The sequence below is a fragment of the Triturus cristatus genome, chromosome 2_1 (assembly GCF_964204655.1).
Source record: "Triturus cristatus chromosome 2_1, aTriCri1.1, whole genome shotgun sequence".
NCBI lineage: Eukaryota > Metazoa > Chordata > Amphibia > Caudata > Salamandridae > Triturus > Triturus cristatus.
The window spans coordinates 647,065,744-647,090,658 of record NC_140581.1 but is presented as its reverse complement, the minus strand read 5'-3'; positions in this window follow the sequence as shown (position 1 = coordinate 647,090,658).

Below are 24,915 nucleotides of genomic sequence, written 5' to 3'. Positions count from 1 at the left end.
CAAAACACCTACACAAACACTAGTTAGCAGTACTACCCTATTGTGGAGTACACACCACCTGAATGGACACATCACAGCACGCATTCAGTCAAGTGGCACACAGACACACTCAGACAGCAGCAGAGCTGGCACAACACATTCCAGGCCACCTCCATACATTCACATAACAACCCTGGAAACTCACATTCAGGTGAAGAAGTTGTTGATGAGGTGGGAGCGGACGTCACCATCATCTTTTTCATCACTGGCATCTTGGCCCAGGCCGAAACCTCCACAGGTGCCAGACGTTGGTCGTCGTCATCGTCATCCTGGATCAGAGGCACCTCCTTCCGCACCGCCATGTTGTGTAGCATGCCGCAGACAAGGATTATTTTGCACACCTTTGCAGGCTCATATGGGAGGGCCCCTCCGGTCTGGTCCAGGCAGCGAAAGCGGCTTTTCACGAGGCCGAATGATCACTCAATCACCCTCCTGCTCCGACCATGTGCCTCATTGTAGCGCTGCTCGGCTGGTGTCACAGGGTTCCTGAGGGGTGTCAGCAACCACAGCATGTTGGGGTATCCGGAGTCACCTACACACACAAAAATAAACAAGTAGCTGAGTTTTGTAGGAGTGTGGAATACAACAGTGACAAACACACACAATGAGAAACAGTCAGTACACACCGACAAGCCAGGCATGCTGAGCTGGCATCTGTGACATCAGCATTGCAATTCGACTACTCCTCATAAGTTGGCATCGTGCGCAGAACCAGGGAACTGTGCACACACATGTGTGATCGACATGTCAGCAAGACAGACCACCAGAGCATTGATCGAATGGTAGTGCTTCCTGTTCCGGTATGCCTGCTCATGTGCCTGTGGTGGTATCAGGGCAACATGTGTCCCATCAATAGATCCGATGACGTTCGGCATCCTCCCCAGTGTATAAAAGGCATCCTTTATTTCAGGGAGTTCAGCTGGGCTCGGGAACTTGATATACATGTCGAGGAATTGCAACATCCCCTCCAAGACATCGCGTAGCACCCGACTAAACATTGTTTGCGACATACCACCAGCAGTAGCCACAGTGTACTGGAAGGTACCGGTAGCAAAGAAGTCCAGGGCTGCCATCACCTTCACCTCTGGGGTCAGTGCTGTAGGGTATGTCCGGCCAGGTAGCAAATGTGGCGCCAACTGCTCCGCCAACTCCACAATTAGTGGCCTGATGAAGCGGTACCGTCTGATGCAGTCACGTTCCTGCATGGTTGCAAGGTCTGGGAACGGACGATGGTCAGCTGGTGCCCTGCAGTACAGAGATGCACAAAGTAAGATTGTCAGTTCATCCACCCATGTGGCCATGACCACGATCACTATCACATGCTAGTTCATGACATTACACAATGTACTGAGGTGTGTGCTGTTGGGCATAGACACACATGTCACCTACAAGACCACCACCTCACATCTCAATTCCACATGTCCCCATGAGTCCCATGTAGTGCAATGGCCAATCATCTGGCTGTGTCACCCAACCTATGTGCTGCTGCAACATTCCAAAAACACACCACAGTGACAATTGAGGCCTCATGTCTCCCAGTCATCACAGATCTTTGCCATGCAGAAACCCAGGCTCCCTGTATTGCCACATCAACACAGCAATGGACATGGTGTAGCACATACACACCACAAGGCAAGCGTAAGTCCCACAGGTAGTGGCCACTGTTGTTCCTGCCGGCCCTTCATGTACGTCTCTTAGACACACACACCATCAAGGTTGATGCATATACCACATGGATGTGGAGATTGTGACAATTGGGAACATTTGATCAGACACATCTGAGACACAACATGCACACAGACTGTGGGTGCACATCAGTATTGTGGCTACAGGTCTCACTGTGACGTACATGCTATCACACCCAGGACTCAGGGTGTATGTGACATGTCCTAAACATATCCAACCTGACACTGTGGCCTTGACTCATGCCCATTACTGTCCAATTGCACATCACAGTGGTAATGTGCACAACACACAAATGATTCTGCCCCCATGTACACGTGCACAGCCTGGGAGTGGCTGCACAAAGTGCCAGCCAAAAAAACAGATGTGGCCCCCCCAAACACCCAGGGAATGCAGCCTTACATGCCATGGGACACTCTGTGGCCAATTCTGTAGTGTGGCAGGTGTGCACAGGTGTCCATGGCCAGTATATGTGTGTTGCATCCGTTTAATAGTCACACTAATGAGGTCCGATGCGGATGACACTGCATACGCATTGCACGGGTCATGTCCAGGCCGTGCGTACGCTTTGTCATTGAATGCAATGAGGTCCGACGCGGGTGACAATGCATACGCATTGCACGGGTCATGTCCGAGCCGTGCGTATGCTTTTTCATTGAATGCAATGAGGTCCGACGCGGGTGACAATGTGTACGCATTGCACGGGTCATGTCCGAGCCGTGCGTACGCTTTGTCATTGAATGCAATGAGGTCCGACGCGGGTGACAATGCATACGCATTGCACAGGTCATGTCCGAGCCGTGCGTACGCTTTGTCTTTGAATGCAATGAGGTCTGACGCTGTTGACAATGCGTACGCATTGCACGGGTCGTGTCCGAGCCGTGCAGCAATGAGGTCCGACGCGGATGACAATGCGTACGCATTGCACGGGACATGTCCGAACCATGCGTACGCTTTGTCATTGAATGAAATGAGGTCTGACGCGGGTGACAATGCGTACGCATTGCACGGGTCATGTCCGAGCCATGCGTACACTTTGTCATTGAATGCAATGAGGTCCGACTCGGGTGACAATGTGTACGCATTGCACGGGTCATGTCTGAGCCGTGCGTACGCTTTGTCATTGAATACAATGAGGTCCGACGCGGGTGATTATCATGCATACGCGTCAGACAGGCATGGTCCGAGACAGGTGTTCGCCTTTGCCATTAAATCGTATGTAGACAGGTGCATGTGTATATTCAAAATACGCATTGTACAGTCAGTTGAATGAGCTGAGCACACCCATTGGCTCTGGACTGTCATGGAGACGGATGCAGATTCAAAACTTGTCCGAGTTGTGCACTAGAAATTCAGTTGGATGCCTACAACAATGTTGCAGTTTCAACTGTTCCATGAAGGTGAAGATTTGAACGATGTGGAAGGCGTGTACGAGTCGTACTTTTAAATCGATTGGCCAGATTAAAGGAATGCAACCGTGTTGGACCTATCACTTGGCACACATGGCACAGATTCTGCCTCTGAAGCACATATATAAGGCTGGCTGGCCCCCAGGGAGCTCACTTGCCTGCACTACATGCTACTGGACCACATCCCTGCTACCACTGCTGCTGTCTCTGCATTCTCTGGCTCCTGCTATGGCACGTACTCTGGAGAGGGCCCCAGCCTTCACTGAGGAGGAGAACCAGGCCCTGCTGGACGGGCTCCTTCCAAAGCATAGAAAGCTCTATGGGAAACCAGGGGAGCAGGTGAGTGTGCAGTCCACTGCCTTCCTTATTATGCATGTTGTCTGACTAGCAGTACTAGCAGTGTGTACACCAGTGGCAAGCATTCTCAATGACTACTTTCATCCCCCACAGTGTGTAGGTACATGCAATGAATAGTTTTCCTGCTGTTTAAGTGCATTATTGCAAGCTTAAACTACCCAGGCATTGTTAACATGTCGGACATGCATGTGCTTTTGCAATCCCCATGGTTGCATTACCTGTGTAATTTATTTCCCTTTGTGATGATGACATGTCTATCCAAATGTGTGCTGCAGCAATCTGGGGCATGTGTGTTAATGTTCTTTAGACTTTGTCCTCCTCACAGGTTGATGCCCACCAGAAGCAGGAGATCTGGCTGACCATCGCCCGGGCTGTTCGTTCTGTGGGGGTCTACAAGCGTCGGATCCGCAACTGCCAGAAGAGGTGGCAGGACCGTCGGGGCTGGACCCGGAGGATAGCTAGAGTCCAGCTGAAGCTGTCACCTCCACGCAGGAGGGGTGGACACCGGACCCTGACTCCCCACATGCTCCGTATCCTAGCGGTGGTCGTCCCGGCACTGGATAGGCAGCTGAAGGCCAGACAGTAGCAGGAAGGGGGTGAGTCCATGTCTGATCTGTGTACTATGCCTGACATACAAATAGCAGTCTTTTGTCCTGGTCACACTTCCATATTACATAGCTCTTGTAGTCCCAAACTCAGGTCCCTCATTTATGTGATGCACCCTCCTCATCTGTTCCACAGGTGTGGCCCCTCCAATCTGTTGCTTGTGTCACTAGGGCACTGTGTCCCTGCAGTCAACTATGCTTCAGGTACCGGTCAGCATCAGTTCCCGTGAATCTGTTGTGTGTTTCATGGGTGGGTCAATTGTTTACACAATGCCTGAGATCTGAAATGTGATATGTGTGTGCCCTTGAGATGTGTACCAATTGGTGGTCTGGCTCACAACATGTGGCTGGGGTATGACAAACAAACCCATGCAGCAGGGGACTCCAGTGTTTGGGCCTCAGGGGTATGTATATCAAGTATATCACACTTGCTTAGCCACCTGACTACAGTCCAGGGCCAAACACTGTTTCACTTAGTCCTGGCCAGGCATGCCCCCACAAGGGCATTTAGCAACACTCTGTAATCCCACTCCTGTGTATGAAATTGCAGGTTGTGCTCAGTGACATGTGCCCTCAGGTGTCTGCCTCTGTGTCATTAGGGTGTGGCTTGTTGCTACGTACAACTGGGGTGTCCATGATTCAGAGGGTCAGTATGACATCTGCGATGCGACTGTGAGAGACAAGACCTGTGTGACATATAGGTGTGTGATCATCTGACAGCGCACAATGGTGTATGCAACTGTGTCCTTCATGCAGCTGGGTTACATGCATGGCAGACTGTGATGTGTTAATGTACAGGGATTAGTGTTTGCTGCGACTCATATGTCTGATTTGCATGATGTGGGGTCTTCTGGGTCCTGGATATGTTGTTTGCATGGGATGGGCAAGTGCGCCGGTCATCTGCTGAGTTTGCTTTGCCCCAGAGCTAGCATTGTGAGTCAGTGCATATTGTTGTTGTCTGGATGCCCTGCCCCTGTGACAGGAGACAGTGTTGACTGACTTTCAGGGCATCCCAGTGCCATGGCATTTAACTTGCTATGAGTGATACTGCATTGTGTTCAAGTGTGCACCATGCACCTCATTGTGGCATTGACCATCAGGACAGGAGTACATCATAGTGTGTGTTGCTGGCATGTATCACAAGCATGTGAAATGAGTCTCTGCCCATCCCTTCATCCGGACACCTGTACTAAGTCAGTAGCAAGAGATGTGCTGTGTGTATAGTGACATACTCCTACATGTTCACTTGCATGTACAACTAATGTGTGGGTGCTGCATGTTGGCACATTGGGGTGTTAGCATCCAACATGCAACAGACATATGTGTGAAAGTCAAGGAGGGATATGTGTGCCATGGTTGATTTTCAGAATGACAATTGTCTTATCCTAAACAGTGTTGGCACTTTGAGCTGTGTTCAGCTGATAATGCCAGGGCTTGCCCTGTGATGTGATGTGCTCACTGTGGCGTGTGCAGTCGGTGCAGGTGACTGATGTTGTTCTCTTACTTCCTATTCCTATCCAGATACATCCACAGCCACAGGAGGGGCAGCTCCACAGACCAGGAGGAGCCACAGAGCCTTACAGGGACAGAAGGAGAGGAGTCTGGTGGACCCAGTGGCACGGAGGGCGAGTGGAGCCACACAGAGGAGTCGTCAGCTCCATCCCCCCCAGCTGAGGGCCACAGCAGCTCTGAGGATGACTCCCTTGTGGAGGCGGGAGTCAGCACCCACCAAACCCCAGCTAGTGAGGCTGTCCCCGCCCCTGCCACTGCCACCACCACCACCACCACCACCACCCTCCCATCGGCTCCCAGCTCAGAGGTCTCTGTGGGCTCCCGTGTTCGTGAGCATGTCTCCTTTGCGCCAGGCACCGCACCCCCTGCCCCTGTGTCCCCTGCTGCCCTGAGTGAGGAGTCTGTGGACTTACTTCGACAGATCCATGTAGGGCAGACGTCGATGCTGAAGGTCCTCCATGCACACACAGGTCTGTTGACACAACTGGTGTCATTCATAGAGGGCATTTCCTCGGGCATGTCTGCCCTACAGAGGACCAATCAGTCGGTGGCCTCCTCCCTGACGGCAGCAGTGTACCTCCTCCAACAGTCCCGCACCCCGCCTACCCCTGCACCACCCACGAATCCTAGCACCCTACCTGTCCCAAGCACAGAAACCCCCAAACCAAGGTCTAGACGTGCACACAAGCAAGCGCAGGGGACTGATTCCACACTCACAGGGGCTGGTTTGCTGACACACACACAGTCATCCACAACCACTCCGCAGTCCGCCGAGACCTCTCCCTCCCAGCCCACTTCCCTTGCCTCACCTGCAACCCCATCCCCCCAGAAGCTCTTCCTCTGTGACCTTGGCCTCTTCCCCACCGACCCTGCAGATCCTGATTACAAGGGGAAGAGGAAGTCCCCACACACAGAAGGGAGTGCCCCTCACACCCGGACACCCTCCCCCAGGTGCAGTCAGACAGAGACGCCCACCCGCAAGTCCTCCCAGCGCCAGAAGAGCAAGACCCCCCACCACCACGCACCTCCAAGGCAAAGTCTCCGTCCTCAATCCCCAAGGCCACCACTTCAGAGGTTCCCCCGCCTCTCCCTGCCCCGGGTTCCCCCACATACAGATACACCATCCCCAAAATGCTAAGGCCATCCCCCCAGCACTTGCTCCTCCACACCTGGTCAGATAGTTGGTGCCACTGATGTGGGGACCGTCCCCCCCTGTCCTGCTGACCTCACCTGTCCCCCATTCCGCTCCCATGGATGTAGGCACTGCTTTGGAGTCCATGACCACCCCATCGGACTTGGGCACTGCAGTGGTGAGCCAATCCACTCCATCTGACTTGCCCACAGGAGTTGTGCCGACACCCACCCCATCTGACTTGTGCCCCACAGTTGTGACAGCACCCACCACTTCAGTCAGCTCCACTGCAGTTGCAAGTGTCTCGCCTGCATCCACCACCTCTTCACTGCCTTCTTCTGCTGCACCCCAATCCTGTCCCTGCGGTACCTGGCCTGCCCCCATGTATGCCCCTCTGAGGGGATGACCCCGGTCCTTAGCAGTGCAGGTAAGCAAGGTGTGACAGTTGTCACTCTACTTCACTCCTTGGCATTTGGACATGGACTGGCCATTGGCCTTTTGTTAGAACAGACGTTTCACTTTTAATATGCTAAATAAAGCTTTTTTCTTTATCCCTGTGAACTTGATTTAGCTGTACATTATGTTGATGTTGTTTTACATTCCCTTGCACCTGTAATGCTTTGTTTACAATGTTGAATACTGATGTGTTTATTTGAGGTACTCCCTGTGGTCCATGAGATATGTATCCTATTCTGGTGGGTATCCATGTCATCCTTTGAAGCTACATGGGTGTGTCAGGATCAACTATTTGTGGACATCTCTCTGTGAGCCTTTCATTTGCATGGTCACATCTGTGGCTTGCACCCCTGCACATATGATGTGCTTCCCATTGTCCAATTTGTCACTTCCACATACTTTGTGCTCATCAACACTGGACCTACAGGAGTGGGAATCATTGTAATAGGAGCAACTGGGGCCTCTGTGCAACTTGCTAGACATATGTTTTGGGTATGTGCAGATGACTGTTGTGACCAGAGCCTTCATTTTGTGGTAACTGATGGCTGACTGACCAAGTGTTCTGCAGACATGAGTGGGACTTGCGGTGAATATGTTTGGCACAGCTGGGCGCCCACAGGAGTTGTGTCCCCTCAAGTAATTGTGTTGTCCAGTGACATGGCCTGGGCCCATGGTGTGTGTTGTATGAGCATGTGTGTGTGTCCACATCCCTGTTCATACACATACAGTGTTCCCTTGATATGTTCCTGTTGTTGATGCTTGCTGAGTGTTACTGGGTTCATCCCACTACTTTTCCAATGGGCTACCAGATGTGTGGGTGGTAAACAGACATAATATCGAATTCAAAATATCGATAGGACAGAATATCGAGTTTTTAATATAGTATAGACAAAATATCGAATTGCCAAAATATAGTGGTGAAGAATATCGAAAATCAGGTAAGAAATAAAATATCGATTTAAATAATATAGAAGTAAGTAATATCGACAGTCATAATATAGTTGTTAAAAATATCGAATTTTTTTATAGTGTTTTAAGTGTTAGTATATGTGTTAAAAGCAGTATCGGCTCGTGGAGGGAGTTCGGTGGGGCAGTGAGGCGGAGCGGGGGAGGGGCAGGGTGGGGAAATGTAAACACCGGAATATGGATGAACGGAGGTAAGTACACATTTAAATTAATAAAACGAATTTCGTTGCGCGCGCTGCATCGCAATATGCGATGCAGCGCATGTAAAGTAATTTGTTTTATTAATTTAAATGTGTACTTACCTCCGTTCATCCATATTCCGGTGTTTACATTTCCCCACCATGCCGCTCCCCCGCCCCGCCTCACTGCCCCACCGAACTCCCTCCACGAGCCACTACTGGTTAAATGTATGTATACATTTTGGAATGTATGTTTGAATATTTTTAAAGTAATGAATTGTATGTTATTTAATTTTTGTGTAATTTAATTCCGTAGCGGGTTGTAGGTTTATAGGGCATTAGGGTGGAAAGTAATTTAATTATAGTACATTAAATAATACTTTTTAGGAATTATTAATTATTTTTAATTTAATTTTGAGTTTTACTTCTGTAGCGGGTTGTGGATTTATAGGGGAATAGGGTGGGAAGTAATTTAATTGTTATTAGCTAATTATTAATTGGTATTGAAAATTAATTGGTTGTTGATTAATTATTAATTGATAAATAATTAGTATTAATTGGTAATTCATTAGTATTAATTGTTTAATTGATAATTATGTTAATTGCATTAATTTATTATTTGTAGCGGGTTGTGGGTTTATAGGGGAATATGGTGGGAATTAATTTAATTGTAAATAATTAATTATTGATATAATTTTTGTATATTGCAAATTAATTTATTCTTAATTAATTATTAATTGGTATTAATTTTATTTATTAATTTTTTGTATTGAAAAATTAATTGGTTGTTAATTAATTATTAATAGGTTATTAATAAAAAAAAATGGTATTTATAATAAATTAATTATTAAATATTGTGTGATTGGTAATTAATTTTAATATTTTATTTGGTATTAATAATTTATTTATTTTTAATAAAATATTACATTATTATTTTCCCTACTATTGCACTCACTGGAGTGGGAATAGTAATTTTTACCCCTACGCTATCCAACGCTTTCCCTACTATTGCACTCACTGGAGTGGGAATAATAATTTTTACCCCTACGGTATCCAACGCTTCCCCTAGAGTTGCACTCACTGGAGTGGGAATAGTAAATTTTACCCTCCCACTATCTAACGCTTTCCCTACTGTTGCACTCTCTGGAGTGGGAATAGTAATTTTTACCCCGTGGCTATCCAACGCTTTCCCTACTGTTGCACTCTTTGGAGTGGGAATGGTAATTTTTTACCCCTACGCTATCGAACGCTTTCCCTACTGTTGCACTCTTTGGAGTGGGAATAGTAATTTGTACCCTCCCGCTATCCAACGCTTTCCCTACTGTTGCACTCTCTGGAGTGGGAATAGTAATTTTTACCCCTACGCTATCCAACGCTTACCCTACAGTTGCACTCACTGGAGTGGGAATAGTAATTTTTACCCCTACGCTATCCAACGCTTTCCCTACTGTTGCACTCTTTGGAGTGGGAATAGTAATTTTTACCCCTACGCTATCCAACGCTTTCCCTACTGTTGCACTCTCTGGAGTGTGAATAGTAATTTTTACCCCTACGCTATCCAACGCTTTCCCTACTGTTGCACTCTTTGGAGTGGGAATAGTAATTTTTACCCCTACGCCATCTGACGTTTTCCCTACTGTTGCACTCACTGGAGTGGGAATACTAATTTTTACCCTCCCGCTATCCAACGCTTTCCCTACTGTTGCACTCTCTGGAGTGGGAATAGTAATTTTTACCCTCCCGCTATCCAACGTTTGCCCTACTATTGCACTTACTGGAGTGGTAATAGTAAGTTTTACCTGCCCGCTACCCTACGCAAAAAATATTGCATTTTTAAAATAAATATTACGTTAATATATATGTATTATTATTATTTTTTTACTTACATTAATTATTTATTAATTTTAAAGTAATTTAAGTATTTTTAAGTATGTTTCAGTTAATTATATGTTTTATTTCATTAATTTTACATTAATTTTAAGACATTTAAAAAAATTCGATATTGTGACTAACTATATTTTTTACAACGATATTTAGGATTCTATATTTTTGTACTTACCTGTTTGGAGATAGGGCTTCGATATTTTGGCATTCTATATTTTTCCTTCGATATTTTGGCAATTCGATATTCTTCTTCTCGATATTTCGTCAGTGATCCGTGTGGGTGCATGACACACTACTGTTAATTGGTGTATCATCATTGGGATTTGTCAGTTCTGAGTTGTGATGATGTTGCCAGACACAGATGGGACACAGTCAGGGTTCCTCAAGGCACCTGTTTATTTGTTAAATCATATATTTGTCCCTAGGTGGTAGTTTTCACTGATTGAGACATTTGTATGTGTGTGTGACTGCTCCCACTTGTCGGGTTCATGACTGCGATGCTGGCAGGTGTCAGCATGTGTGCCTTGTGTTTCTCTTTGGCATCTGCATTGTCCTGGGACTGTGGCAGGGATTTTGAAGGTTACATGAGCTTTGAGGTCATGGACATGTACCGCATACTGTGCAGTCTGTCTGTCATTCCCCAGGGTTGTGAACTGTCCTTGTGTGATGTGTGTGTGCACCTTAGTTCCTCCCAACATTCCTGTGTTTGTAATGGGTGCATGTGCAATGTCACCTGTCCATGTGGGCTTCACAGATCCACATTGTTGCAGTTCAGGGTGTGTGGTGTTGAGGGTGGACTGATGTGAATGTTTGCATAGTTGGTCCCCTAGCTCCCGTTTGTCCATGGATGAGGGGCCATGCTGAGTGATATGTTTTTGTGTATGTGTGATGTACCTTTGTGGCACAGGACACATGTCTGGGTTTACCAGTTTGTACGACATCTGCCTTTAGCATCACAGCGGAGGTGTCAAGCATGCTTGTGACACCCCAATGTCTGTTCCCTGGGGTAGTGGTGTTGTGTGTCAGTCTCTTGCTGTGTTAGTTGGTGTTCATTCCAGCTTGTGTCACATGTGTCTGTTGTGCTCCCTCTCATCTCCCAATGCATGATTGCCCACTGAGGGTGTCCCAATGATGGTTTACTTTTGTATGGCACTGTGTCCACATCTGTGTCACTGTGGTTCAGCCCCCCTCATGTGTTGTGTAGTTGCCTGGGGATACTGTGAAACACACACACACGTTGTGTCCGATGTGCAGTGTGAGTTTGCCTGTTTGTGTTTGTGCATCTGCACCAGTGCATTGGTATTGCTGTTGTGGGCCTTTGTCTGGATGATGTTTATGTGATTTTGCATGCTGTCCCTGTGAGTCATTTCACATCATTGTGCACATTCATCCTGGTTGTTGGGTGCCATTGCTGGCATGGAATGTGAGTTTGTGAGCTGACACCTACAGTCTACACATGTTGTTTTGATTGGTGTGTCTATTTTCGAGATGTGTGCATGCTTGGTGATGGTCACTTCTGCTGTTGTGTCATTGTACGCTGTATGCATTGTCAGCCCCCATGTGTGGTGCTTGTCTGCACATGGACGAGAGTGTGTTATGTTTTCACAGCACTGTTAGCCTCACCACATCTCTGTGTGTATGGGACACAACCACTAGTTTGCCCCAGAAGTCTTTGATGTGTTGGGAACAGGGATCATACATGCTGTTTGTTATTTGCAGCTTTGATCATGATGACACTTACCTTTTGGTCACTGTGATGAGGGGGTTTAGTCCCCATCACTACAATGCTCAACATCTGCTGCATTTTGGGAGCCCCCATTAACTTCTGTTCTACACAGTGAGGGGGTGTTCTTTTTACGTTGCCGGGGTGCTATGGTGATGCTTGCCTTGTGTATGTCACACTCATGTGTTGGTCACACATGTGCTGTTACTTACATTGTATGCTCATAGCCATAATCACTGTTGTGGGCCTTTGTCACAGACTACACACTGTTGTCATGATGTTAGGGGGGATGTATTTTGCGGATATACCTATTGTTGGAGTATGCTGGATGTGTTGCGCATCACCCATCCTATGGCTGGGGGTGGCTGTAGTGCTGGCCAACATCAGCCCTATGGCTGGGGGTGGCAGTAGTGATGGGCAACATAAGCCCTATGGGTGTGGGTGGCAGGGGTGATGGGCAACAGGTCCCCTGTGAGTGGGGGTGGCAGGGGTGATGGGCAACAGGTCCCCTGTGAGTGGGGGTGGCAGGGGTGATGGGCAACAGGTCCCCTATGAGTGGGGGTGGCTATAGTGCTGGGCAACATAAGCCCTATGGCTGGGGTGGCAGGGGTGATGGGCAACAGGTCCCCTATGGGTGGGTGTGGCTGTAGTGATGGGCAACATAAGCCCTATGGCTGGGGGTGGCAGGGGTGATGGGCAACATCAGCCATATGGGTGTGGGTGGCAGTAGTGATGGGCAACAGGTCCCCTGTGACTAGGGGTGGCAGGGGTGATGGGCAACACAAGCCCTATGGCTGGGGGTGGCAAGGGTGATGGGCCAAAGTTTCACTATGGGTGGGGGTGGCTGTAGTGATGGGCAACAGGTCCCCTATGGGTGGGGGTGGCTGTAGTGCTGGCCAACATCAGCCCTATGGCTGGGGGTGGCAGTAGTGATGGGCAACATAAGCCCTATGGGTGGGGATGGCAGGGGTGATGGGCAACAGGTCCCCTGTGAGTGGGGTTGGCAGGGGTGATGGGCAACAGGTCCGCTATGAGTGGGGGTGGCTGTAGTGCTGGGCAACATAAGCCCTATGGCTGGGGATGGCAAGGGTGATGGGCAACAGGTCCCCTATGGGTGGGGGTGGCTGTAGTGCTTGGCAACATCAGCCCTATGGCTGGGGGTGGCTGTAGTGCTGGGCAACATAAGCCCTATGGCTGGGGGTGGCAGTAGTGATGGGCAACATAAGCCCTATGGGTGTGGGTGGCAGTAGTGATGGGCAACAGGTCCCCTATGGGTGGGGGTGGCTGTAGTGATGGGCAACATAAGCCCTATGGCTGGGGGTGGCAGGGGTGATGGGCAACATCAGCCATATGGGTGTGGGTGGCAGTGGTGATGGGTAACAGGTCCCCTGTGAGTGGAGGTGGCAGGGGTGATATGCAACATAGGCCCTATGGCTGGGGGTGGCAGGGGTGATGGGCAACGTCAGCCATATGGTTGTGGTTGGCAGTAGTGATGGGCAACAGGTCCCCTGTGAGTGGGGGTGGCAGGGGGGATGGGCAACATAAGCCCTATGACTGGGGGTGGCAGCGGTGATGTGCAACATCAGCCATATGGGTGTGGGTGGCAGTAGTGATGGGCAACAGATCCACTATGTGTGGGGGTGTTAGTGGTGCTGGCCATGCAACCGCTATGGTGGGCTGTTGTTAGTGGCCAGGATGTGGATCCCCTGTGTGTGTGTGCCATTTTGCGGGTACGTGTCGTTTGTTTGTGTGGTAGGTGTCTGACTTACCACCTGCGCCGTGGGCGTCGGTTCCTGAGCCGGACATAGATGTAGAGTACTGGTATGACCTGCGCGATGGGATTAATGATGTGTTAGTTCTGTACACGCTGCTTGTTGCTCCGTCTCATACCCGCTGCAAGCTGGTCCGTCTCGTAGCCGTGTATTGATTTGTGGCGCGAATCGTAGCTGATATGCTTGTTTTCTGGATGCTGTGACATGCTGTATTTGATGACCCGTCCGGCGCGTAGGAAGTACGCATCGTACTTATCATGCCGGAAACTGCTATGGATACTGCTTCCGGGTGACTCGGTTCATCTTTAGGAGTTACGGCTCGGACGGAGAATGGGGCTTGATACACAGCCTACGTGTCGGTCGTGTTTTTAGCAGTTATGCGCATCGTACTTACTCTACAGGACGGACCGGCTCCGAGTACGTGTCGGTCGCACAGTAAGGCTACGGACAGCTGTCCGACCGACTATCTGAATCGGCCCCTTAATGTCCCATTCCATAGAGATAGGTTATTTTTGCAGTCCTTTCACCTCCTTGCGTCTAAGTGCCGCACTTTCTGCACCCCCCCATTGTATCACGTCCTCCTGCCAGCTAGTTAACGTGGGGCACCGAGGGGATTTCCATCTTTTAGTGAGGGCCCTCACCCCGGCCTCTGTCCAGTCGCGCATTTTAGCCTTTGTGAGCCTGCCTCCAGGGGTGGGAATACCCAATAATGGAATGTTAGATGAGTAAGGGGTCGCTTCTGAGGTGTACTGCAAAGCCTTCTTCCTGCATTGTAGAGCTGTCTTCAATAGTGGAGGACCCTCCAAAGGAATTTTGGCTTTGGGCAGGATCATGGAATGTAGCTTGTCCCGGTCGATATCCTTAAGTGTATAGCCGATTTCTTGTAGGTTCCTCCCCACTGTCCAATAGGACAACCACTGAAGTTGACAAGCGCAAAAGTATGCCCAGAAGTCGGGGACCACCAGCCCCCCCTTGTGGGATTCCAATAGCAATTTCTGAAGGCTCACTCTCCTGTGGCCCATACCCCAGATGAGCTCCACTAATAGAGTGTTCAGGGTGTGGAATATTGATTGCGGGATCACTATAGGTAAGTTCACGAAAAAGTATAGTAGCCGGGAAGGAACACCACCATCTAGGAGATGGCGATTCGGCCCATCACCGAGAGGGGCAAGGATATCCAAAAGGCCACGCTAGAACGCAAGGCCGTGATGGCCTCCAAGAGATTGCCATCCAATTGATCCACCTGTGACCTATATACCTGTATTCCGAGGTATTTAAATGTGGTGTGGGCTACTGGTAAAGTATAGGTACCGAATTGTAACTCTTCAGTGTGAGGTCCATCTTGGAAGAAAAAGGCATGTGATTTCCTCGGGTTAATTGCGAGGCCTGAGATTTTTTCGAAAGTGGAGAGAATAGTGGGGAGGGGTGCTGTCTCAGCAGTTAAGTCTCGAAGGTATAGAAGAATATTGTCAGCGTATATGGAGGTGAGGTAGGCAGTGCCATCGATGGGTATTCCCAACTGTTCCAAAGACTGTCTTAGAGTTATTGCTAGGGGTTCTAACGCCAGCACAAATAGCAGGGGGGGATAGAGGGCATTCCTGCCGTGTACCCCTGTGGATCGTATATTCGCGTGAGATATTCTGTCCTGTGCGGGCCCTAGCCGTGGGGGAGGTGTGGAGTAGCTGCACCCATTTTAGATATGCATCCGGGAAGCCAATGCGGCGGAGGGCCACAAATATGTAGTCCCAAGTAATGGAGATGAAGGTCTGGCGTAGATCTAGGGCCAAGAAACCCGCGGCCTGATAATTCGCCGAGGCAGCTTTCATGACATAGTGTAGCCGTCTTGTGTTAAGGGACGTGCTGCGATTTGGTAGGAACCCGCATTGGTCACTATGGATAAGAGTGTTTAGATATGGCTGTATCTTATAAACTTATATGAATACGATATTAGAATTATTAGAAACGAGCTTGCACAACTCATATATATACATTTTTAAGTTATATCATATCAGGACATATGTTATGTATTTGCTTGAAAACCAACAAAACGGAAAAAAACGCCTGTATACCTAATGTCATTGTAAGTTTCAATAAAGTGTGTTAAAAAAAAATAGCAAACACATTTAGACTTTGCTTCTATTTTAGTAATGGGGCTAAAGTAAAGTTGGTGGAGCCCCGACGACCTTGACAAGAATCCCCCACTGGCTGAATGCGGTTTGAAATTGTATTTTTTGTTATTGTTTGGGGTTTGATCAATAAGCAGTTAGGTTCCATCAAGATTGAGAAAAGTCCCATTGAAACAACACTTCTAAGGTGTAGATTCTAGGGCCCATGTTTATCAAGGTTTTGTGCCACCCTTGTGCCACGCAAGGGGGTGAAAGGGCGATGCAAAACATAAGTGAGACTTCCTTGCATGGTTCTGCGTGGCTCAATACATGTAGAATAATGCAAATTGCTGCTTGGTGTTACTCTGCAGCAGGGAGGCGTTCCATGGGTGGAGCATGGATTTTGGCACATCCCATTACTTATTATTAGTGGTAGACCTCAGAATAAGTCAGAATGCTAAGCTTTCCAAGTTGAGGCGTAATGATAAAAATACACATAGTTGTTTTTGTGCAGGAAGGAGTGCCTTCCTGCACAAAAACAAACCTGCCTACAACACAGGCACCATTGCTCCATGATGTTAGGCAGCCAAAATTGCGCCAGGACTAGGAAAATAATAGGAATGTGCTGCATAATGTGAAATAATAGCCCACATTTCAATAAATAGAAGCTCTATTCTAATGGAAAAACATCTCTATTCCAAGTCAAGACTTTTAAATGTAAATAGAATGACCTCAGTAACGGCAAGTAGGTAGGTGAAAGAGAAAAAGAGAAGAAAATATGTAAAGGCAAAGAGGCATATATATCAAGCCCTTTTCCCGTTCGCAAATGGGACGATTCTCGGAATCGGCCCGTTTGCGAACGGGAAAAGGCCTTTTGGGATGTATCATCCCAAAAGGGCATCGCAAATTAGAGAATCGCAAATTTGTAATTCTCCTTTTTGCGATTGCATTTAAGGAATTGCAAATTGCGATTCCTTAAATGCGATGTAACAAGCACCCGAGTTGTGCGATTTCTCCTTAAGAAATCGCAAATTACCACTAACTTCAAGTTGGTGGTAATTTGCAATTTCTTTGAAAGATGCACTTTTTGGCATTTCTCAAAGTGCCATGTGGCGCACATACATGCCCCTAGGGCATGTATGTGCGCCACATGCGCACACATGCTCATTTCAGGGGTGCATCAGGGTGTCCTTATGACACCCTTGCACCCTTGAAATTATTCTCAATTTGCGATTCTCTAATTGCGAATCGCTAATTGAAAATGTCTTCCCATTCATTCCTATGGGCCTCCTGGCCCATAGGAATGAATGGGAAGGTATTCCTTAATTGCGATTTGCAATTTGCTAATCGCAATTAAGGAATGCCAAGGAATCGCTAACAATTTGCTAATTTTTACTTACATCTCGTCTGCGATTCCCAAATAGCAATTCTCAAAAAATCGCTATTTGAGAATCGCAAATAGAGAATTTGATACATATGCCCCTTGGATTATAACAAAAATCTTAAGGAAATAAGGAATATAGGCAGTGAGCAAGTTCATAAAACATTGCCACCTTTTAGTAACCAAAAAATAAGAAAGGATTTTCCTAGCTTGGTTAGTGGCTAGAAGTCCTTTTATCACTTCCCCATCACTGCCCCATGGACTTCTCTGCATTTTTGGCCTTCACATTTGAGAAAGCGTAAAAGCCTTCAATTTTGAGAAAGTGTAAATTTTAATTGCAAAATAAATGCATTCATTAACAAATTGTGATTTAAAACATTAAATAATCTCCACATTTAAATCATATAATTTGTAGTAGGTGACTGCAGTTAGCCATTATGAGTAGCTACCAACTTAGCATGTTAATAGTTAATGTAAGCCACCATTTTCTATTTCCATTTTCAATGTCGAATTACCATGTTTTAGGCTAAGGGGCTTGTGCACATATTATTTGCGGCTGATTTGCATGTTACATTTTTCTTCCCACTGCAGATGCTGTGTTTTTCCAGAAGCATTCTCTTAGTTAGTGAAAAGGCTTTTGTTATCTATTAGAGGTTCTCATCAGCAGGAGGATAAGATGCCAGGACAGAAGACTCTTGAAAAGAGCTGAGTGTGCTATGATTTAGCTATTCTTTTTCTGGGAAAGAGGGCAGATTACCTGCTCTCAGCATTTGGAGACAACTGACTGGCTCCTGAGAGTGGGACCAAACTGAAATGTTGCAATTAGTGGTTTTGTTGAAATATAATAGTGTGTGTTCCTTAGACAAGAAAGGCCAGGCCAGACCACCTTAGTCTCTCACTCACACGCATTCTTATTCTCCCATCAGAAACCTTTATTTGGTTTAATGAAACTGACAGCTTAGGTAATTTGCCTAACCAAAATGCCCTGTCTCAACGTTTTCTTCCTATACATTTGCATATTCTGCACTCTTGTCATAATTTTTGTTAGCATTTTGTTTACCTTTTTGAAATATCAGCTTCAGGATCATTTAAACCTGTAATCATGATGCTACAATTTGAATACTTAATGAACTAATGATTAGAGTTGAATTAATCAGTAATAAATCCCTTTTTATCTCACGTCAACACTCTTTGTCATTTCCCGCGGAGCCCTTTTGGTCTTAACTGTTTATGGAAATGAAGGTAAATGCTAACTTCTCACATACTCGCCACATGCACTAGAAAACGTCCATACGACTAATGGAGGGCTTCGTTTGATGATTATACTAAATGTTTGCCATTCATTAATCCCAGTTTCATCCCATTCACTAACACAATATAAGCTGGTTTAAGAGCCTTACTTTGACTTAGCAATGATTTGATTTGCTCAAAAACCTTGGCACAATCATTACACCACAAAAATTTGGAACCTTACATGAATAAATTACAGATAAGCTTAATTTTGGTTGCAAAATCGGGGCTGAAACAAGGATAAGCCTTGCACAGTCCAAGGAAGAATTTGGTCCCCACCTTGTCAGAAGGATGCGGTGCACCTATAATGGATTTACCAAACCCCGGCCTGGGTCTAATACTGTCCATTGAGACAATATGTCTCAAATATTCCACTTCTCTACTGAGAAATTAGCACTCGTGTTTTTTTAAAACAACACTTCCTTTAGTTTAAAAACATCAAATACTCTTTGAAGAATTGCATTATTGGCAACAACATCCTCTACGAACACTAAAACATCATCCTGGAACACAAGGACCCCGTCTACTTCCTTCAGCAAATTGTACACAATCCTCTGATAGACAGAGGCCACATAAGCCAGTACAAATGGCAACCAACGATACTGGAAGGTGCAAATTGGTGAGATAAAAACAGTCAGATGTCTTCATTCTGTTTGGAGTTCCACCTCATGATTGATGGAAGCAAGATCGCATTTGGAGAAAACATTGGCTCCCACAGTACATACAAACAAATCCATAAACTTAGGTAAAGGATGTGAATCCACCCAGATTTCCTCATTAATTATCTATGGTTTATACACAAGCATTTGTCCACACCTCTGGTCCACCACTACTAAGGAAGAGAGCCACAGTGATGATTCAGCTGGCTCATTGATTCCCCTCTCACACAAATATCTGAGTTCTTACTCGAGATCTTCCCTGACACGGAAAGGTACCGGTCTAACATTATGATTTATGGGCACTGCCCCTTCCTTCATCCTGATTTTGTGTTTGAACCAATGAATCCTGCCGGGATCAGCACTGAAAACAGAAGAAAACTTCCTACTCCATTTTAAAGCCACATCATCGCATTCAACAACAAGGACCTGTTTTTTAGCATCTGGCTTCAAAATCATACTGAACAGCCCTTGATGAAACCATAATAGAATGCTGAGGCCCTTTACTACTACGTTTATCTTCCCTTTGATCCTCCTACCCTTAAACTCCAATACATATTCAGTATAATCCAGGAGCTCAATTTTGCCCCCTTCATATTAAACAGAGAAAAGGTCTGGTGGCAACAAAGGTCTATCTTCCCATGTTTTTGTGAACAGAACATGTGTAATCATGGTAATTGTGGCACCAGAATCCACTAGAAGTTTCAAGATCTTGTCTCCCTAACAAAATGTCAGCCATTGGATCAATACACATAAAAGGACAAGAAGAATGGCTATCATTAGAGTCCTAGTTTCACTGTTTCACCTGCCAGCATGGACAGGTGGGACAGCACAGTGGCATAGGAAATTCGGACCTTTCTAGAGAATCACTTTGTACCTGATTCGGACTCCCGCGTAGAGTTGGTAAATAAAGCATGTTGGCTGCCATTTCGATCCTCTGGGAGCTCAGCCACTGAAAGTGGTGAAACCATCATTGTGACTCTCAGAACTCTGAATTGAAATAAGGAGAAAGGAAGTCCCAGGAACAAGAACGATCTTCTAACTTTTAATGGCACTTTGTCATCAACATCTTTACTTTGGTACTTGATGCATCAGAAAGTACTTTGAGGGTAAAGCCAAAGCTCTCACCCAAGTGGAAGCAGCTTATATTGTGTTAGCGAATGGGATGAAACTGGGATTAATGAATCACAAACATTGAGTATAATCATCAAACGAAGCCCTCCATTAGTCGTATGGACGTTTTCTAGTGCATGTGGCGAGTATGTAAGAAATTAGCATTTACCTTCATTTCCACAAACAGTTAAGACCAAAAGGGCTCCGCGGGAAGTGACAAAGAGAGTTGACGTGAGATAAAAAGGGATTACCCCCCCAATTTGCGTGTGCATACTAATTAGAATAATTAATTTATTATAACCATATTAATGTTTGAAGTGGAATATTAATCAATCCTATTAATGAATGAATTACACGTGGGATTTGCATTTGCATGGCCAATATAATTCGTGAACTAAAATATGTACGCATACTAATATTAGAAAATTAGAATATTGCATGATATATATTGCTTTTGTGCGTAATTGTAAGTCGCACCAGATGACATCACTGGGTGAATATAAACGCTTTGAATGTTGCTATCATGCTAGATAATTACATACACATAAAGGAATTAGTGAGGGTTTAACATTTTATTAGCTATTTCCATGTTTTAATTGGGTTTTGTGTTTGTTTTACTTAAGTTGACCATTTGGGCCTTCGTAAAGATGGCCGCTCCTTTGACTCGACGTAACCGACAACACTCCACGAGGTTTTGGGTGAAGTGCGCCTGCGCCACCGCCAGCAACAGTGGCCTCGTCCTGACCCCAGCCAAACTGTACCCCTCAAGGACACACTGGGAAAATCGCCAAATCCATGAGACAAAGGACTGTCTTTAAAACCGGAACCAGCAAGTGTGATGACCTAACTTAATAAACTATGTGGGAACTTCACCGATCGACCCCAGACTCACCAATGAGAACTGTGTAAAACTGATATTTGTTACAATTTTACATCGATTTTATTATAAAAAGCCGATAGAATAGTGAGTTGCGCGCTCTTTTTTTTTGCTGACGTTATGCTGACGGAGAGGATGGTGACACTGCAGGACAGCTGTTTCCATGAATCTTTGACGAACTGAATTGCTGCCCAATTTCCTGATGAATTGAAGAACCTTGATCTAATGGGCATAGATTGATTTGTACGCGCTAATGGTCTCGACCCAACTTTGGGACTGTAGCGTGCTGCAGACCGACTTGATTGACTTAGAGGACGACTATTAGCCAGATTAGGTAAATATGGTGTTCCGTGGCTTGAATAACAATTAATTAAATTTGCATTAATTATATACATTTTAATATTGATCATAAACAAATGTGTTGGGTTGTTTGTCCATAGAGAATGTTTAAATCTAAATGTAAATTGGAAGATTTGGAAGTTCACTTTATCAGACAACCAAATTAGATCCATTGATTACGTGGGAGGAATATCTAGAAGTTTAGGTATATGATGTACTGGATTAAAATTATCTAATGTATAGTTATGTAAATATATTTAACAATCATCTCTCGGAAAGAACAGACCATTGATGTGTGAATGTTGGTGTTATGGGCCCCACCAATGAATGTCTTGATTAAATGCGTTTGAGAGATATTTGGTCTGTGTCGAAGGGAGGATTTTTGGATTCCACGCTGCAACAGTTTTTCTGGTAGCAGGATGCTGGTTTTTATTGTTTTGGTTTGGTGATTATTGCCTGTAAATAGTTTATTGATTATTGGTTGGTATTGGTTTATGTAATAACACTCTATGTTGAGTTACGTTGAGTTCTATGTTGTTTGCACTGCTTCTGGGATGTAGGAAGTCGGAAGTTTGTAACAGTTCTGTAGTAGAGCAGAGGTAAGCGCTGCTCTCGGGAAAGACCGAATTGTTGTTGCCCTGTAGGTGCACAGGGGAAACGTGTAACGATTAGAAGTTGCACAACGCATTGTCTGGGTTCGATTCGGTAGCATCGCCGTGTGTTGCCATTAGAGATATTTTCTGTATAAACGAAGTATGTATGATAGCGAAGGTTACCTGTGAAATTTTGGTCTTAGGTACCAGGAGGCCGAAAGGTACTCTAATAACGCTTGTCACTAGAAAGGTAGCAGGTATTCTCTTAGTTTGCTAGAAGGACAGAGTAGAGGGAAGTGCTACTTTGTTAACGAGTGTCATAATTTTGTAGTAGGACAGACTGTTCGCTGTTCTCGGGAAAGACAGAATTCTGTGTGAATGTACTACATTTTTACCGTGTGAAGGTGTGTGAATGAAAAGGCATTCTGGTTAATTGAGAAATTCTGGTTTTATTTCTCAGGAGCATTAGGTCTCCAACTAGGTGTTTTAATTCTGGAGAAGCGGTTAGCTGATGCTTGTTAGAAGGGTGAAGTAGAGGGATGTGCTACTTTATCAACGGATGTAACGATTCCGTAGTAGGGCAGAGGTAAGTGCTGCTCTCGGTAAAGACGGAATTCTTGTGAAAAAGGTCTTTTACTATTCTTTGGTTAGCGGAGCGGACAATGGTGATTTCTTATGTAGTTACTAACAGATTTGTGAATTCGAAGAACATAAAAACTTACCGAGAGAATTTTTGTAAAGGAGGGGTCAACAGGAGCAGGAGTAAGAGCAGCCGCTGCTGACGTCAGAAAGACCGTGCTGGGATTGGCCAGTTGGCTAGAGACGTAGACTCTCCTGATTGATGCGTTAGTGTACGCCACGCTAGGAGTGGAGAATTACAGGGTGATGTAGATGTTGCTGATTGGTGCATTGGTGTGAGACGCGCTGGGATTGGAGAATTGCAGAAGTGTCGAAGACATTCCGGATTGGTGCGTTAGTGTGAGTCGCGCTACGATTGGTCAGAACAACGAAACAGTCGTAAGGAAAGACTAGCGATTCACGAAAAACAAAAAGATGTATTACGATCCACCAGAAAAAGAGAAAAAGTCTTGGTTTGGAAAAATTAAGAAGTGGTTTAAAAAGGAAAAACCGATTGTGACAAGGGAAGGACAATTACTTCCTCCACTGAAAACCCCTGCATCCTTTATGGTTGCAAATTATGGATATCATACTTGTATTTGGTTAGACAACTGGGTAAGGTATACAAGAGATGACGGAGTCTTGGCGTTCCCAGAACATGGTTCATTTAATTTGGCAGTTCTGAGAAATTTAAGAGAGAAAATGATGAATTTAGAACCAAGACCTAGACCGAAACAATTTGAAGCATTGACCGAATGGGAAGATGAAATGTCGAGAGAGACAGAGGAGTGGTGGAAGATATAGTAACATGTTTGGTAGATCGTATGGAAATGAAAATCATAATGATCGGATGAGAAGATGGCGGAATGCTAGTATGACTGAAGGATTGTTTCCTGTAAGAACTGCAGAGGATAATGGAGGTCGAAAATGTACAGAGAAAAGACATAATGTAGAGTCGAGAGGGTATGGAGTGAATGAATTCAGAGGAGGATGTTCTTGATGACATGTTTTATAAAAATCCACCACCGTATCGACCAGAACCAGAGATATTAACACCAAGTGCCCCAATGAAAGAAACATTACGAATTATAAAGACAGAACCAATGTCTCAAGATTTAGAGAAAAATAACTCCATTAGAGAGGTAGAAAGAAAGTCAGAGAGTAGGATTAATGGTGAAAATTCTGCAGAATTAGCAAAGACAACTTTAGAATTAACAGAGAAAATAAGAGAACTGACTAAAAATCTGGAAGCTGTAACAGTTCCAGTGACGATAGGTCCAGTAATGCCTTTTTTCGATAAACAAAAAGATAGCAAACATTGTTTAACAGTCCCTTATAAAAGCCAAAAACAGATTGAACAGCCAAAGCCGAGCCAAAATGAAAATCCATGGAAACAGACAATAAGCATGATTGAACCAAATGTGTCAAGCAATCCGTTCATAAACCAGAATTTTACCGAGAAGAGTATAACGACAGTGGAGTCAATATTGGAAACACAAAAGAATTCGGAACAAAGTAGAAGAGAGAAATCGGTAGGACCATCTACAGAAGAATTAAGTGAATGGCTAAGAAGTTTGCAGAGAAAAGACAAAGAATCCCAATCAATAGATGTGGCAAAATTACGAATGGTACTGGAAGAGTTAATAGTAGGAACTATCCCCACAGAGAAATTAAAAACTTATCAAGATGAGGAATTATTATTTTTGTGCAAAAGTGTGACATGGAGAGCGAAAAATCTACATGAACGACTAGAAGAAGTAGCAAATGAAATGGGTATAGATATTGAAAAGGTAAAGGCCTTGCAAAAACCATATCGAATTGATTTCACTGAAAAAGATATTGAAAATTTGAACACCACAGGACGGATAAGTCAGATTAAGGAAATAATTGTCTTATTGAGAAAATGGGGAGATGTGGACAAATGGAGAAGCAGGTGGTATAGGAAATGAGTTAATGCCCCAGATAAGACATTTGCAACATTCCCTGTAAGAGAAAATGAAAAGGTAGTGACAGAATGCCCTATGGGAGAGATTCCAGGAGGAGGATATGTACATGTACCATGGACGAGACAGGACATTTTGTCTTTTACAAACTATTTCCCTCGACTGCACGAAAAGCCTGTTGAGTGGTACAGGCAGGTGGACAGATTTGTAAAATTGTCTAAAGTATTATGGATTGACCTGAATAGTCTATTTGACATAATAGTACCATCAGATTTATGGACAG